This window comes from Aulostomus chinensis, chromosome 1 (genome assembly GCF_037954235.1).
Source record: "Aulostomus chinensis isolate RoL2024-O1b breed Wild chromosome 1, RoL_Achi_v1.0, whole genome shotgun sequence".
Taxonomy (NCBI): Eukaryota; Metazoa; Chordata; class Actinopteri; order Syngnathiformes; family Aulostomidae; genus Aulostomus; species Aulostomus chinensis.
In genome coordinates, this window is record NC_141320.1 from 6,843,355 (window position 1) to 6,860,874 (window position 17,520).

The 17,520-nt window shown below is 39.6% G+C and overlaps 1 non-coding gene across 1 annotated transcript; it reads right to left on the bottom strand.

Annotated features, from left to right (window-relative positions):
- Positions 1–1,100: 1,100 nt before the first annotated feature.
- Positions 1,101–1,182, bottom strand: trnal-uaa (transfer RNA leucine (anticodon UAA)). Its single transcript has one exon. It is a non-coding gene; the product is annotated as a tRNA-Leu (tRNA).
- Positions 1,183–17,520: the final 16,338 nt, after the last annotated feature.

Sequence of the window (17,520 nt, forward strand, 5' to 3'; positions counted from 1 at the left end):
TTTTAAAGTAGAAAACCTTCCCTCTTCAATCCTGTCACTCAGTGATGTAAACTGTTTCAAACAAATTCTACTGTTCAACAGTTCAAGTGTTTCTAATGAAGCTGAATGTTCTCCTCTACTTTCCTCTATTGTGTTTCTTTCATGTCCTCCTGAGATCAAAGACAGAATTCTAGCTACTGTCAAAGCCCTGATGACATCATCAGGAATTCTGACCTGTCCAGGGTGAACCCTGCCTCTTGCCCAATGTCACCTGGGATCGCCCCCCCCCCCCCATGACCCTTAAAGGATAAGAACAGAAAGTGGATGGAGGGATGGACTCAACAGTGAAATCAGCTGATCTGATCCACATTCTAATGTTTCCTGTCCCTCTTTAGGAGTCAATGAGAATAGTAGTGTATATAATAATGTATATCCAACCTTGTAGTATCTTTCCAAGGCTTTTAGTATTTCTTCTTGTTTCTACTTGTAGTTTTAGTGTCTGGATCTTTTCTTTTGATGTCCTGCTGTCTGCTCTTTGCTTTTGGAGCTTCCTTCAACAACTACCAGGCCTCCTGGGTACTGTAGGAAACATGGTCAAGTTCTTCTTACTTCTCCAGGAACGTCCTGCTCACATTGGTCTGTCTTCATTTTGACTCCTCCCACTGCCACAATGACCAGCCTTTATACTCTTGGTGACTGGGGCCCTGGTTGCTGCAGGCCTCAACACCAGCCTGTGGTTGTGAGCAGGGCAGAACAGAACTGACAGTATCTCCCATGCAGGACCTGGGTCAGCGCCTGGTGCCAGCTGGGGCACCGCTTTAACCTGGACCCCTAGAAGATCTTCTCCAGGAACTGGCCTTTTTCAATCGAAACAGCGTGAAACTTCAAGTAAAGAATTAAAATTATTTAATTCACAATGAAGCCTCTGTCAAAAAACAAAGGAACAACTAACTACCTCACCATGATCACCAGGAGGTAACCTGGTAGTCAGAGCAGCAATGCTCAGGTCTGTGGACTCAGAGGAGGGTTCTTCTTTTGGTCACAGGTTTGAAGACCTCAGTGGAAGAGAGAGGAGAGGCTGTGAGAGACCTGCCACACCTCTCCAGTGACCTGGGACATGATGGCAGTGGTGGGATTTGAACCCAGGCCTCCTCAGAGACTGGAGCTTAAATCCAGCGCCTTAGACCGCTCGGCCACACTACCTCACTGAGCTGTTCTCTGAGTTGGTCTGCTAAAGGCGTGTTGAAGAGGAAGTAACACTGATATCAAACTTATTCTGAAGGGGGACCCCTTCCCTCCCACGGTCACAGGAAGTGACAACAGCGCCGCTAGAAGCAGGAAAGAAATGGTAAAAGGACTCAGTTTGTACAGAGCCTTTCTACCTCAGCAGCACTCAAGGAGCTGAACAATGTCCTCTCATTCACACACACTCACACACTGATGCTGAAGGCTGCCATGCAAGGAGCCAACCTACTCATCAGAAGTATTTAGGGGTTCAGTATCTTACTCAAGGACACTTTGACATGGTCACTGGAGAAAGTGAGGATCAAACCAGCCACCCTTTGGTTGCCAGACGGCCACGCTACTCCTGAGTCATGTGACCTGGATAAGATGGTGAACTACAGCTGATTGCCATGCTAGCAAACCCCCTTTTGTTTGGTTTGGTTGTTGTTTAGTGACTGTGGATGAATACACAGGAGAAGTTGAGCATAAATTTGTGTTCCCTGTTCACTTGAATATCTGCAGGAGTGTGAGGTGGAAATAATAGTTGGAGGAGAATGAGAGTTCAGTCTCAGCGCTATGACCTGTGCTGACACTGAAACATGTCAGATGGATAACATGTCTGATGGTCGCTGTTTGGGTTTTTGGAAAACAAGGAGGCTGTGGGTTCAAGCTGGATTCTCAGAGACGATTTCCCCAACCTCTACATTGGCATCTACACTGTCATCCAGTCATGTGACAGAAGTCATCCAGTCACGTGACTGAAGTCATCCAGTCATGTCAGTGATGTCACTTGGCAGGACTCTCACTGCCATCACATTCCAGAAAAGAATCCAGACTCCACCTGTGGCTCCATGATAACTGATGGACCTCTGGTTGGAGGCTGGACGATGATGTTTGGACTGGAAGGAAAACTCCTTGTCCAAATTCCATTGTGTTCAAGTTTAAAGTCCCACAATCAGAAGTAGCTGAATCTGACAGGTGGAGGTTTGGAACTACAAGATGGTGATGTTTTCTTGACTTGATGCTCTGACTGTCAGGGTGGATGTCAGCTTCTTCTGCTGCTGCATCTGAGTGGCTAGGATTGGAGGTTTTACCCTCCAAGGTTGTTTGGTTCCAGGGGAAATTTTAGAATTCCAGTCCCCAACCTGGGCTGTTCTGAAACTCTTCTCCTGAATCACTCCTGAGCTGCAGCAAGAACAAATACCAGTGCCAACCAGATCAACTTCATGGCTGCTAACAGCCTCAGACACTTGATTTCCATCAATCTGGAGCCAAGAAGGCCCTCACCTGTGGTTCTCCAGGTTCTGCCATTGGGGCTCCTGGTGCCACTGCCAGAGAGCCTCAGCTGCACACTGCAACATTTCAACAGGAGATTGACATTCCTTCAAATGTCCTGACATCTGATTCCAATGGTTCTGTTCCATATTTATATTTTAAAATGAATCACACAATGAAAGCTGCCTCAGCTGGTTTAAGAGCGAGAACAAGCTAAGAGATCTGAAACCAGTAAAATATGCTTTTCTGTGTGCAAACTAGTGAGGGGCATGGAAGGATATTTTACCACCAATACAGAACCCAGACTTTAGTCATGTGATGAGATGGAGACTCTGATGATGAAGTTAATGGAAAAAATGTGAATTGAGAGAAAACACATTTCTTCAGCAGACTTTGATCCAACATTGAAGTTAGAGTTTGGTGGCTGCTCCATGTTGGAGGAAACCAGGCGATGTTGGACCGTCACAGGGAAGCTCCTTTGCCTCCTCTGCTGCCAGTTCAACCACTCACTCCCATCAGTGGAGAGCAGCTTCAACTGGGTTTGGAATGTACCATTGTGGATGCATAGGAATGTGGAGAAAATGTCCTTTGTCAGAAGTGGGATTTGAACTCACGCCTCCAGGAGAGACTGCAACCTGAACGCAGCGCCTTAGACCGCTCGGCCATCCTGACAGACACTGACAGTTGCAGACTTCAATATCAAATGAATTCATTCACTGACAAAGTAGAATTTTTTTCCACAGGAGCTACTGGCTGCTTAGTTGTTACATTTATTGTTGACATTAAACACACAGTCTGAGTTCATGGCAGTAAGAAATGAACCAGAACATTTGAACCACGTAACATCTCTTGATCAGTTTGTTACATGGGACACATTCCAGACAGGAAGGTCCTTCTGAGACTTGAACTCTGATCACTGGATCCAGAGACCAGAGGGCTCACCCTTCCACCATGGAACCAAACACAAGGAGGACGTTCCTCTAAATACCACTTGACATCACCTGCAATCAACCTGTTGATATTTGGAGGTTCATCTTGCTCTTGTTCCAGACTACATTGGCAAAAGGATCATGAACCACAAGGAAATCATGGAACTCCAGATTTATTCAGGACTTTCTAACTCCATTGTATGACCTGGGAGCAAAGACTGGCCAGGCCTTCCTTAATTTATCAGTTAATTACTGCTTCAACAAACATGCCACTTAATTAAGTTACCAGAATTTCTCTCATTGAAAAACCCACCAGCCTGATTTCTTGACATGACATGAAAAATTCTCCAAGAACCCACAGTTGGGTGGAAAGATACCAGGTTAACCAGGAGGAGTCCTGTTCCTGAACCATGGATGGAACAAAGTCCACTGGAAAACTCAGCAGTTCCTGAGTGCCAGATCCATCCGGGAGCTTGGGTCTCCCCTTGACTGTGGTGATCCATGAGATCAAGGAGGACAGAGGAAAGAAGGATCCTGTTGGAGATCTCCTCCCTTCTTCCTCCACTTCACTACTACTTGGATGTCAGGAATATGAGGTACTTTACTCAAATGAGGTATTAGGAGTTTCCTGTTTGACAAGAAGGAAGTCAGAGGTTCATACCTCACTTGTTGGTGGTGCCCTCAACCTGCTGAGAGCATCACTTAGTTCTCTACAGAGAAACATGGCAGCTCTGCTGAAGGCTGCAGGAAACCTGCTGGAACTGAGACTTGGACTCAGATCACTGGATTCAAAGTCCAGGGTGCCAACAGGTCCACCAGGGCATCTGTGCTTTACTTACCGTGTAAAAAGGACCACAGTGGTCGTCTGGTTTTAATTTAACAAACAAATACGGTTGAAAACTTTGAGACAGAGACACAGGGCTCTTATTTGAAGGGCCATGGGATGGGAAATATCCCAGACCTCTGAGATCAGAGCGCTCACTTTGATCTCAGGGTCCTGACTTTGGGGGTTCTTCCTTTGGTCTTCAAATACTTGTGGTTTTTATTGGCAGAACTTTCAACTTGCATGCAAAAAGAGAATCACAGTCAATGTAAACCCAGCAGACAGTGTTTATTTCTAATAAATCAGACAATCGCACAAATGAGAATGAAAGGAAAAAACAATAAAATGTTTAAAATCCTTCTCCACTCTAAAGCTTTTTAAAGTTCATTTGAAGGTTCAAAGGTGGTGGTGAGGAGGTCACCCTGATCCTCCCTGTCGTCACTGCCAGGATTCTTTCTTCTGGTGCTGTGGTTCTTCTGATGAAGGGGGCGTGATGTTTGCTGTCTCAGGCTCCACCAAATGTCCTCTTTAGGACGCCACAATGTGGCCTCTTCACTGCTCCATCTTCCCTGCATCGGAGACACCAGGGTTCCTCCTGGTGCCGACCCCATCGTCCTTCTACCCAATGGTGCGGCCATGGATCCTCAGAAGAGGCTGGGATCCTTCTTCTCATCAGAGCCACAGTTTTTCCTGGAGGGAACAACAGGAGCTTTGTTGTAATGTTTTGCTCTGTGTTTCCTGCTCAGAGCGTCAGGATCTGTGACGCCATCTTGTGGTAGGGGGTCATCATCTTGTTGTGTGGTAGTGGATTCATTGATCTGCTGTTTCAACACATTCAAGTTCATTATCCTACAAGTCAAAGTACATTTGGTGTGGAGTTTTAGTTTCTGGCCTCAATCATAACGTGTGCCTTTCTTCTTCATGAACATTTCTCAGCTTTGTAAGTTTATTCTAGTTTTTCTTCCTCACTTTTCTATTCCATTGTTGGAAGATTCTACTGCAGGTTGGAGTTCCCTGTTGACTGAAGCAGAAACAGGAACAACAAGCTGGAGGCTGTCAGAGCTCCAAGTTGGGGGCTGATATTAAAGTAGGAGATGAACACATCCAGGTTAGCATCCCTCTCAGAAGCTGCTACTTTAGCTCTTCAGAGTACAGCAGCCTAGCATAGCTTCATCTGGCCAGTTAGTGGCCCACTTTGATGTCTGGGATATCAGGTTCAAGGTTCTTCACAGCTCTGAATGAAGGCTTTCTAAAGTGTTAACCAGTACTCCAGTTGTAAAAAACAATCAGGGGGGATGGTAGATTTTGATGTTTAGGAACAGATCATTTGTGCTGATGACAGCGCATCAGGTGAGAGACCAACAGTGTACCCTTACTCCTCTAAAACAACAAGCATGCTATGGATATTACCTGTCTGCTACTCCTGTCATTGATCTTGACCAAGCCCCCAGGCTGACACTGCTACCACTGCTCCTACATAGTGAGAGTCAAATGCAGAGGACATTTTCCCACCGGGTGCAAGGGCAACTTCATACTCATGCTACCTATAAATCTGGGAATTCTTCTATATTTTGAAACAAAACGTTCTCAAGTCAAGTCCATTTTAATGAAAGTGCAAGAGCAAAAGAATGAAACAAATGTACTGTGGCAGGATGGCGCTACACTCCCCACCATGAGGGGCAGTGTGGAAGACGATAGTGAGTGGTCACCTAGAAATAGACCTGGTCCGACCCTTCTCCGTCCTTTCCACTTCCTCTCCCTCCGTTACGGAGCCGACAGCCGTGCGTGGTGGCGTCTCGCTGGTCAGCAGATCGGTTACAAACAAAGGTACCACAAAAACCTCAAAATAATGCTACAGTGATGTCGGAAGAATTGCTAATGAACTCAAAATGATGCTAACAGTAATGGAGGAAGAGTTGCTAATAACCTCAAAATAATGCTACAATGATGTTGTAAAAATTACAAATGATCTCAAAATGATGCTACAGTGATGTCGTAAGAATTGCTAATGAACTCAAAATGATGCGAAAAGAAATGTAGTGAAAGTTTCTAATAACCTCAAAGTGATGCTGACAGTCATGTAGTAAGAGTTGCTACGAACCTCAAAATAATGCTACAGTGATGTCGGAAGAATTCCTAATGATCTCAAAATGATGCGACAGTGATGTCAGAAGAATTGCTAATGAACTCAAAATTATGCTAACAGTAATGTAGTGATAGTTGCTAATAAACTCAGTGATGCTAACAGTAATGTAGTAACAGTTGCTACAAACCACAAAATAACGCTACAGTGATGTCGGAAGAATTGCTAATGAACTCAAAATGATGCTAACAGTAATGTAGTGATAGTTGCTATAAACTCAGTGATGCTTTCAGTAATGAAGTGAAAGTTTAGAACAACCTCAAAGTGATGCTGACAGTCATGTACTAAGAGTTGCTACTAACCTCATAACAATGCAACAGTAATGTAGTAAGAGTTGCTACGAACCTCCAAATAATGCGAAAGTGATGTCGGAAGAATTGCTAATGATCTCAAAATGATGTGACAGTGATGTTGTAAGAATTACTAATGAACACAAAATAATGCCAAAAGTAATGTAGTGATAGTTGCTAATAAACTCAGTGAGGCTTACAGTAATGTAGTAAGTGTTTCGAACAATTTCAAATGATGCTGAAAGTCATGTAGTAAGAGTTGCTACTACCCTCAAAATAATGCTACAGTGATGTCGTAGGAATTGCGAATGAACTACAAATAATGCGAAAGTAATGTCGGAAGAATTCCTAATGATCTCAAAATGATGCGACAGTGATGTCGTAAGAATTGCTAATGAACTCAAAATGATGCTAACAGTAATGTAGTGATAGTTGCTAATGATCTCAAAGTGATGCTGACAGTAATGTATTAAGTGTTTCGAACAACCTCAAAGTGATGCTAACAGTCGTGTAGTAAGAGTTGCTACTTGCCACAAAATAATACTACAGTGATGTCTGAAGAATTGCGAATGAACTCAAAATGATGCGAACAGTAATGTAGTGAAAGTTTCGAATAACCTCAAAGTGATGCTGACAGTCATGTAGTAAGAGTTGCTACTAACCTCAAAATAATGCGACAGTGATGTTGGAAGCATTGCTAATGATCTAAAAATGATGCGACAGTGATGGAGTAAGAATTGCTAATGAACTCAAAATGATGCTAACAGTAATGGAGTGAAAGTTTCCAATAACCTCAAAGTGATGCTGACAGTAATGTAGTAAGAGTTTCGAACAACCTCAAAGTGATGCTGACAGTCATGTAGCAAGAGTTGCTACGAACCTCAATTTAATGCTCCAGTGATGTCGTAAGAATTGCTAATAAACTCAAAATGATGCTAGCAGTAATGTCGTGATAGTTGCTAATAAACTCAAAGTGATGCTGACAGTCATGTAGTAAGAGTTGCTACAAACATTTAAATAATGCAACAGTAATGTAGTAAGAGTTGCTCCGAACGTCAAAATAATGCGACAGTGATGTCAGAAGAATTGCTAATGATCTCAAAATGATGCGACAGTGATGTCGGAAGAATTGCTAATGAACTGAAAATGATGCTTACAGCAATGTAGTGATAGTTGCTCATAAACTCAGTGATGCTTACAGTAATGTAGTAAGAGTTTCGAACAACCTCAAAGTGATGCTGACAGTCATGTAGTAAGAGTTGCTACGAACCTCAAAATAATGCGACAGTGATGTCAGAAGAATTTCTAAAGATCTCAAAATGATGCATAAGTGATTTAGTAAGAATTGCTAATGAATTCAAAATGATGCTAACAGTAATGGAGTGAACGTTTCAAATAACCTCAAAGTGATGCTGACAATCATGTAGTAAGAGTTGCTACGAACCTCAAAATAATGCGACAGTGATGTCGGAAGAATTGCTAATGATCTCAAAATGATGCGACAGTGATGGAGTATGAATTGCTAATGAACTCAAAAGGGTGCTAACAGTAATGGAGTGAAAGTTTCGAACAACCTCAAAGTGATGCTAACAGTCGTGTAGTAAGAGTTGCTACTTACCACAAAATAATACTACAGTGATGTCTGAAGAATTGCGAATGAACTCAAAATGATGCGAACAGTAATGTAGTGAAAGTTTCGAATAACCTCAAAGTGATGCTGACAGTCATGTAGTAAGAGTTGCTACTAACCTCAAAATAATGCGACAGTGATGTTGGAAGCATTGCTAATGATCTAAAAATGATGCGACAGTGATGAGGTAAGAATTGCTAATGAACTCAAAATGATGCTAACAGTAATGGAGTGAAAGTTTCCAATAACCTCAAAGTGATGCTGACAGTAATGTAGTAAGAGTTTCGAACAACCTCAAAGTGATGCTGACAGTCATGTAGCAAGAGTTGCTACGAACCTCAATTTAATGCTCCAGTGATGTCGTAAGAATTGCTAATAAACTCAAAATGATGCTAGCAGTAATGTCGTGATAGTTGCTAATAAACTCAAAGTGATGCTGACAGTCATGTAGTAAGAGTTGCTACAAACATTTAAATAATGCAACAGTAATGTAGTAAGAGTTGCTCCGAACGTCAAAATAATGCGACAGTGATGTCAGAAGAATTGCTAATGATCTCAAAATGATGCGACAGTGATGTCGGAAGAATTGCTAATGAACTGAAAATGATGCTTACAGCAATGTAGTGATAGTTGCTCATAAACTCAGTGATGCTTACAGTAATGTAGTAAGAGTTTCGAAAAACCTCAAAGTGATGCTGACAGTCATGTAGTAAGAGTTGCTACGAACCTCAAATAATGCGACAGTGATGTCAGAAGAATTTCTAAAGATCTCAAAATGATGCATAAGTGATTTAGTAAGAATTGCTAATGAACTCAAAATTATGCTAACAGTAATGGAGTGAACGTTTCGAATAACCTCAAAGTGATGCTGACAATCATGTAGTAAGAGTTGCTACGAACCTCAAAATAATGCGACAGTGATGTCGGAAGAATTGCTAATGATCTCAAAATGAAGCGACAGTGATGGAGTATGAATTGCTAATGAACTCAAAAGGGTGCTAACAGTAATGGAGTGAAAGTTTCGAATAACCTCAAAGTGATGCTGACAGTCATGTAGTAAGTGTTGCTACGAACCTCAAAATAATGCAACAGTAATGTAGTCAAAGTTGCTACGAACCTCAAAATATTGCGACAGTGATGTCGGAAGAATTGCCAATGAACTCAAAATGATGCTAACAGTAATCTAGTGATAGTTGCTAATAAACTCAAAATGATGCTGACAGTCATGTAGTAAGAGTTGCTACAAACATTTAAATAATGCAACAGTAATGTAGTAAGAGTTGCTCCGAACGTCAAAATAATGCGACAGTGATGTCAGAAGAATTGCTAATGATCTCAAAATGATGCGACAGTGATGTCGGAAGAATTGCTAATGAACTGAAAATGATGCTTACAGCAATGTAGTGATAGTTGCTAATAAACTCAGTGATGCTTACAGTAATGTAGTAAGAGTTTCGAACAACCTCAAAGTGATGCTGACAGTCATGTAGTAAGTGTTGCTACGAACCTCAAAATAATGCAACAGTAATGTAGTCAAAGTTGCTACGAACCTCAAAATATTGCGACAGTGATGTCGGAAGAATTGCCAATGAACACAAAATGATGCTAACAGTAATGTAGTTATGGTTGCTAATAAACTCAGTGATGCTTACAGTAATGTAGTAAGAGTTTCGAACAACCTCAAAGTGATGCTGACAGTCATTAAGTAAGATTTGCTACGAACCTCAAAATGTTGCGACAGTGATGTAGTAAGAATTGTTATTAAACTCAAAATCATGCTAACAGTAATGTAGTGATAGTTGCTAATAAAATCAGTGATGCTTACAGTAATGCAGTAAGTGTTGCTACAAACCTCAAAATAATGCGACAGTAATGTAGTAAAAGTTGCTACGAACCTCAAAATAGTGCGACAGTGATGTCGGAAGAATTGCTAATGAACTCAAAATGATGCCAACAGTAATGTAGTGATAGTTGCTAAGAAACTCAGTGATGCTTACAGTAATGTAGTACGAGTTTCGAACAACCTCAAAGTGATGCTTACAGTCATGTAGTAAGAGTTGCTACGAACCTCAAAATAATGCGACAGTGATGTCAGAAGAATTGCTAAAGATCTCAAAATGATGCGACAGTGATTTAATTGGAATTGCTAATGAACTCAAAATGATGCTAAAAGTAATGGAGTGAACGTTTCGAATAACCTCAAAGTGATGCTGACAGTCATGTACTAAGAGTTGCAACGAACCTCAAAATAATGCGACAGTGATGTCGGAAGAATTGCTAATGATCTCAAAATGATGCGACAGTGATGTAGTAAGAATTGCTAATGAACTCAAAAAAATGCTAACAGTAATGGAGTGAACGTTTCGAATAACCTCAAAGAGATGCTGACAGTCATGTACTAAGAGTTGCAACGAACCTCAAAATAATGCGAAAGTCATGTCAGAAGAATTGCTAAAGATCTCAAAATGATGCGACAGTGATTTAGTAAGAATTGCCAATGAACTCAAAATGATGCTAACAGTAATGGAGTGAACGTTTCGAATAACCACAAAGTGATGCTGACAGTCATGTACTAAGAGTTGCTACGAACCTCAAAATAATGCGACAGTGATGTCGGAAGAATTGCTAATGATCTAAAAATGATGCGACAGTGATGTCGGAAGAATTGCTCATGAACTAAAGATGATGCTCACAGTAATGGAGTGAAACTTTCGAATAACCTCAGTGATGCTGACAGTCATGTAGTAAGTGTTTCTACAAACCTCAAAATAATGCGACAGTAATGTAGTAAAAGTTGCTACGAACCTCAAAATATTGCGACAGTGATGTCGGAAGAAATGCTAATGAACTCAAAATGATGCTAACAGTAATGTAGTGATAGTTGCAAAGAAACTCAGTGATGCTTAAAGTAATGTAGTAAGAGTTTCGAACAACCTCAAACTGATGCTGACAGTCATTTAGTTAGAGTTGCTAATGAACTCAATTTAATGCTACAGTGATGTCGTGAGAATTGCTCATGAACTCAAAATGATGCTAACAGTAATGGAGTGAAAGTTTCCAATAACCTCAAAGTGATGCTGACAGTAATGTAGTAAGAGTTTCGAACAACCTCAAAGTGATGCTGACAGTCATGTAGCAAGAGTTGCTACGAACCTCAATTTAATGCTCCAGTGATGTCGTAAGAATTGCTAATAAACTCAAAATGATGCTAGCAGTAATGTCGTGATAGTTGCTAATAAACTCAAAGTGATGCTGACAGTCATGTAGTAAGAGTTGCTACAAACATTTAAATAATGCAACAGTAATGTAGTAAGAGTTGCTCCGAACGTCAAAATAATGCGACAGTGATGTCAGAAGAATTGCTAATGATCTCAAAATGATGCGACAGTGATGTCGGAAGAATTGCTAATGAACTGAAAATGATGCTTACAGCAATGTAGTGATAGTTGCTAATAAACTCAGTGATGCTTACAGTAATGTAGTAAGAGTTTCGAATAACCTCAAAGTGATGCTGACAGTCATGTAGTAAGTGTTGCTACGAACCTCAAAATAATGCAACAGTAATGTAGTAAGAGTTGCTCCGAACGTCAAAATAATGCGACAGTGATGTCAGAAGAATTGCTAATGATCTCAAAATGATGCGACAGTGATGTCGGAAGAATTGCTAATGAACTGAAAATGATGCTTACAGCAATGTAGTGATAGTTGCTCATAAACTCAGTGATGCTTACAGTAATGTAGTAAGAGTTTCGAACAACCTCAAAGTGATGCTGACAGTCATGTAGTAAGAGTTGCTACGAACCTCAAAATAATGCGACAGTGATGTCAGAAGAATTTCTAAAGATCTCAAAATGATGCATAAGTGATTTAGTAAGAATTGCTAATGAATTCAAAATGATGCTAACAGTAATGGAGTGAACGTTTCAAATAACCTCAAAGTGATGCTGACAATCATGTAGTAAGAGTTGCTACGAACCTCAAAATAATGCGACAGTGATGTCGGAAGAATTGCTAATGATCTCAAAATGATGCGACAGTGATGGAGTATGAATTGCTAATGAACTCAAAAGGGTGCTAACAGTAATGGAGTGAAAGTTTCGAACAACCTCAAAGTGATGCTAACAGTCGTGTAGTAAGAGTTGCTACTTACCACAAAATAATACTACAGTGATGTCTGAAGAATTGCGAATGAACTCAAAATGATGCGAACAGTAATGTAGTGAAAGTTTCGAATAACCTCAAAGTGATGCTGACAGTCATGTAGTAAGAGTTGCTACTAACCTCAAAATAATGCGACAGTGATGTTGGAAGCATTGCTAATGATCTAAAAATGATGCGACAGTGATGGAGTAAGAATTGCTAATGAACTCAAAATGATGCTTACAGTAATGGAGTGAAAGTTTCCAATAACCTCAAAGTGATGCTGACAGTAATGTAGTAAGAGTTTCGAACAACCTCAAAGTGATGCTGACATTCATGTAGCAAGAGTTGCTACGAACCTCAATTTAATGCTCCAGTGATGTCGTAAGAATTGCTAATAAACTCAAAATGATGCTAGCAGTAATGTCGTGATAGTTGCTAATAAACTCAAAGTGATGCTGACAGTCATGTAGTAAGAGTTGCTACAAACATTTAAATAATGCAACAGTAATGTAGTAAGAGTTGCTCCGAACGTCAAAATAATGCGACAGTGATGTCAGAAGAATTGCTAATGATCTCAAAATGATGCGACAGTGATGTCGGAAGAATTGCTAATGAACTGAAAATGATGCTTACAGCAATGTAGTGATAGTTGCTCATAAACTCAGTGATGCTTACAGTAATGTAGTAAGAGTTTCGAAAAACCTCAAAGTGATGCTGACAGTCATGTAGTAAGAGTTGCTACGAACCTCAAATAATGCGACAGTGATGTCAGAAGAATTTCTAAAGATCTCAAAATGATGCATAAGTGATTTAGTAAGAATTGCTAATGAACTCAAAATTATGCTAACAGTAATGGAGTGAACGTTTCGAATAACCTCAAAGTGATGCTGACAATCATGTAGTAAGAGTTGCTACGAACCTCAAAATAATGCGACAGTGATGTCGGAAGAATTGCTAATGATCTCAAAATGAAGCGACAGTGATGGAGTATGAATTGCTAATGAACTCAAAAGGGTGCTAACAGTAATGGAGTGAAAGTTTCGAATAACCTCAAAGTGATGCTGACAGTCATGTAGTAAGTGTTGCTACGAACCTCAAAATAATGCAACAGTAATGTAGTCAAAGTTGCTACGAACCTCAAAATATTGCGACAGTGATGTCGGAAGAATTGCCAATGAACTCAAAATGATGCTAACAGTAATCTAGTGATAGTTGCTAATAAACTCAAAATGATGCTGACAGTCATGTAGTAAGAGTTGCTACAAACATTTAAATAATGCAACAGTAATGTAGTAAGAGTTGCTCCGAACGTCAAAATAATGCGACAGTGATGTCAGAAGAATTGCTAATGATCTCAAAATGATGCGACAGTGATGTCGGAAGAATTGCTAATGAACTGAAAATGATGCTTACAGCAATGTAGTGATAGTTGCTAATAAACTCAGTGATGCTTACAGTAATGTAGTAAGAGTTTCGAACAACCTCAAAGTGATGCTGACAGTCATGTAGTAAGTGTTGCTACGAACCTCAAAATAATGCAACAGTAATGTAGTCAAAGTTGCTACGAACCTCAAAATATTGCGACAGTGATGTCGGAAGAATTGCCAATGAACTCAAAATGATGCTAACAGTAATGTAGTTATGGTTGCTAATAAACTCAGTGATGCTTACAGTAATGTAGTAAGAGTTTCGAACAACCTCAAAGTGATGCTGACAGTCATTAAGTAAGATTTGCTACGAACCTCAAAATGTTGCGACAGTGATGTAGTAAGAATTGTTATTAAACTCAAAATCATGCTAACAGTAATGTAGTGATAGTTGCTAATAAAATCAGTGATGCTTACAGTAATGCAGTAAGTGTTGCTACAAACCTCAAAATAATGCGACAGTAATGTAGTAAAAGTTGCTACGAACCTCAAAATAGTGCGACAGTGATGTCGGAAGAATTGCTAATGAACTCAAAATGATGCCAACAGTAATGTAGTGATAGTTGCTAAGAAACTCAGTGATGCTTACAGTAATGTAGTACGAGTTTCGAACAACCTCAAAGTGATGCTTACAGTCATGTAGTAAGAGTTGCTACGAACCTCAAAATAATGCGACAGTGATGTCAGAAGAATTGCTAAAGATCTCAAAATGATGCGACAGTGATTTAATTGGAATTGCTAATGAACTCAAAATGATGCTAAAAGTAATGGAGTGAACGTTTCGAATAACCTCAAAGTGATGCTGACAGTCATGTACTAAGAGTTGCAACGAACCTCAAAATAATGCGACAGTGATGTCGGAAGAATTGCTAATGATCTCAAAATGATGCGACAGTGATGTAGTAAGAATTGCTAATGAACTCAAAAAAATGCTAACAGTAATGGAGTGAACGTTTCGAATAACCTCAAAGAGATGCTGACAGTCATGTACTAAGAGTTGCAACGAACCTCAAAATAATGCGAAAGTCATGTCAGAAGAATTGCTAAAGATCTCAAAATGATGCGACAGTGATTTAGTAAGAATTGCCAATGAACTCAAAATGATGCTAACAGTAATGGAGTGAACGTTTCGAATAACCACAAAGTGATGCTGACAGTCATGTACTAAGAGTTGCTACGAACCTCAAAATGATGCGACAGTGATGTCGGAAGAATTGCTCATGAACTAAAGATGATGCTCACAGTAATGGAGTGAAACTTTCGAATAACCTCAGTGATGCTGACAGTCATGTAGTAAGTGTTTCTACAAACCTCAAAATAATGCGACAGTAATGTAGTAAAAGTTGCTACGAACCTCAAAATATTGCGACAGTGATGTCGGAAGAAATGCTAATGAACTCAAAATGATGCTAACAGTAATGTAGTGATAGTTGCAAAGAAACTCAGTGATGCTTAAAGTAATGTAGTAAGAGTTTCGAACAACCTCAAACTGATGCTGACAGTCATTTAGTTAGAGTTGCTAATGAACTCAATTTAATGCTACAGTGATGTCGTGAGAATTGCTCATGAACTCAAAATGATGCTAACAGTAATGGAGTGATAGTTGCGAATAAACTCACAGTGATGCTGACAGTTATTTAGTAAGAGTTGCTACGAACCTTAAAATCATGCAACAATAATGTAGAAAGAGTTATGTAGTGATAGTTGCGAATAAACTCACAGTGATGCTGACAGTAATTTAGTAAGAGTTGCTACGAACCTCAAAATAATGCGACAGTGATGTCGGAAGAGTTGCTAATGATCTCAAAATGATGCGACAGTGATGTAGTAAGAATTGCTGATGAACTCAAAATGATGCTAACAGTAATGGAGTGAAAGTTTCGAATAACCTCAAAGTGATGCTGACAGTCATGTACTAAGAGTTGCTACGAACCTCAAAATAATGCGACAGTGATGTCGGAAGAATTGCTAATGATCTCAAAATGATGCGACAGTGATGTAGTAAGAATTGCTAATGAACTCAAAAAGATGCTAACAGCAATGGATTTAAACTTTCGAATAAGCTCAAAGTGATGTTGACAGTCATGTAGTAAGAGTTTCGAACAACCTCAAAGTGATGCTGACAGTCATGTAGTAAGAGTTGCTACGAACCTCAATATAATGCGACAGTGATGTCGTGAGAATTGCTCATAAACTCAAAATGATGCTAACAGTAATGTAGTGATAGTTGCTAATAAACTCACAGTGATGCTGACAGTAATTTAGTAAGAGATGCTACGAACCTTAAAATAATGCAACATTAATGTAGAAAGAGTTACGTAGTGATAGTTGCTAATAAACTCAAAGTGATGCGGACAGTAATGTAGTAAGAGTTGCTACGAACCTTAAAATAATGCAACAATAATGTAGAAAGAGTTATGTAGTGATAGTTGCTAATAAACTCACAGTGATGCTGACAGTAATTTAGTAAGAGTTGCTACGAACCTCAAAATAATGCGACAGTAATGTAGTAAAAGTTGCTACGAACCTCAAAATATTGCGACAGTGATGTCGGAAGAATACCTAATGAACTCAAAATGATGCGAACAGTCATGTAGTGATAGTTGCTAATCAACTCAGTGATGCTTACAGTAATGTAGAAAGTGTTTCGAATAACCTCAAAGTGATGCGGACAGTAATGTAGTAAGAGTTGCTACGAACCTTAAAATAATGCAACAATAATGTAGAAAGAGTTATGTAGTGATAGTTGCTAATAAACTCACAGTGATGCTGACAGTAATTTAGTAAGAGTTGCTACGAACCTCAAAATAATGCGACAGTAATGTAGTAAAAGTTGCTACGAACCTCAAAATATTGCGACAGTGATGTCGGAAGAATACCTAATGAACTCAAAATGATGCGAACAGTCATGTAGTGATAGTTGCTAATCAACTCAGTGATGCTTACAGTAATGTAGAAAGTGTTTCGAATAACCTCAAAGTGATGCTGACAGTCATGTACTAAGAGTTGCTACGAACCTTAAAATAATGCGACAGTAATGTAGTAAAAGTTGCTACGAACCTCAAAATAATGTGACAGTGATGTCAGAAGAATTGGTAATGATCTCAAAATGATGCTAACAGTAATGGAGTGAACGTTTCGAATAACCTAAAAGTGATGCTGTCAGTCATGTAGTAAAAGTTGCTTCTAACCTCAATATGATGCTAACAGTAATGTAGTGATAGTTGCATATCAACTCAGTGATGCTGACAGTGATGTAGTAAGTGTTGCTCCGAACCTCAAAATATTGCGACAGTGATGTCGGAAGAATTGCTAATGAACTCAAAATGATGCTAACACTAATGAAGTGATAGTTGCTAATTAACTCAGTGATACTTACAGTAATGTAGTAAGTGTTTCGAACAACCTAAAAGTGATGCTGTCAGTCATGTAGTAAAAGTTGCTTCTAACCTCAAAATGATGCTAACAGTAATGTAGTGATAGTTGCTAATAAACTCAAAGTGATGATGACAGTAATGTAGTCAGAGTTGCTATGAACCTTAAAATAATGCAACAATAATGTAGTAAGAGTTGCTACGAACCTTAAAATAATGCGACAGTCATGTATTTAAGTTGCTACGAACCTCAAAATATTGCGACAGTGATGTCGGAAGAATT